This window comes from Manacus vitellinus, unplaced genomic scaffold (genome assembly GCF_001715985.3).
Source record: "Manacus vitellinus isolate BGI_N305 unplaced genomic scaffold, ASM171598v3 scaffold_8_pilon, whole genome shotgun sequence".
In the NCBI taxonomy this organism is placed as follows: domain Eukaryota; kingdom Metazoa; phylum Chordata; class Aves; order Passeriformes; family Pipridae; genus Manacus; species Manacus vitellinus.
The window spans coordinates 10,598,128-10,599,549 of NW_021940864.1; positions in this window are offsets into that span (position 1 = coordinate 10,598,128).

A 1,422-nucleotide genomic window follows, 5' to 3' on the forward strand; every position below is an offset into this window, starting at 1 on the left:
GTGTGCGCAGCTACGGGGTGTGCACAGCTAAAGGGTGTGCACAGCTACAGGGTGTACACACAGCTACAGGGTATGCACACTACAGCGGGTACACACAGCTACGTGGTGCACACACCCAAAGGGTGTACACACACCTACGAGGTGCACACAGGCACCTACAGGGTGTACACACTGCAGGGTGCACAAACCTACAGCCTCTCACAGCCTTCCCCCCATCCTTGCCAGAGTGCAAGGCACACTAATGCAGGGACACTGTTTTTACAGTTATCATGACAGAATTTGAGAAATTAGCAGGCCTGAACAGTATCACCAAAAGAGGAACATGGGGCTGAAAGTGCTGGTGCTGACAACTCCCTCCTGGGTCAACCTGCATTTTAGCAAGGGCACTGCAGACACAGCTAATAAACCTCACTGCTCCTAGTGTTAAAAACACATTAATTTTCCAACCTGAAAAGTTTGGGCAACCTCTGCTCATTTGACCTGGCACCATGTGACTCTTAGCCTTCTCTGGTTTTGACATCAGCGATGTGATTTTTTAATGGGGGAAACCTTTCAGATGTTACCTTGCTAGATCTTTCAGAACCTCTCATAAAATAGTATTTCTGTTCCCCTGATCAGTTTGAGGTGTTCTTTGCATCCTCATTTTTTTGTTTCCAGATTTTTGAAAGCCAGGCTTCTGTCTAATATTCCAGGTGAAGGCATAGAAACAAAGAATCATAGAACCATGAAGGTTGGAAAAGACATCCAGTTAGTCAAGTCCAACCTTTGACTGAACACCACCATGTCAACTAAACCATAGCACTAAGTGCCACATCCAGTAATTTCTTGAACACTTTCAGGGATGGTGACTCCACCATCTCCCTTGGGAGTCTGTTCCAATGCTTAACCACCTTTTTCATTAAAAAAATTCTTCCTGATGTCCAACCTGGACCTCCCCTGGCATAGCTTGAGGCCATTTCCTTTTGTCCTGTTGCTAGTTGCCTGAAAGAAGAGGCCAACTCCCACCTTGCTACAACCTCCTTACAGGTAGTTATAGAGAATGATAAAGTCTCCCCTGAGCCTTCTTTTCTCCAAACTTAACAGCCTCAGCTGCCTCAGCCACTCCTCATATGATATACTCTTCAGACCCTTACCAGCTTCAGCACTTTAATGTCCTTCTTGAAGTGAGGGGCCCAGAACTGGACACAGTACTCAAGGTGCAGCCTTGCCAGTGCCAAGTACAGGCAGACAATCACTTCCCTAGTCCTGCTGGCCACACTATTGCTATTAGAGGCCAGGATGCCATTGGCCTTCTTAGGCACCTGGGCACACTGCTGGGTCATGTTTAGCTGGCTGATGACCAGCATACCCAGATCTTTCCAGACTCTCTGGCCCAAGCCTGTAATGCTGCATGGGAATGCTATCAGTCGCATCAGTACAAGG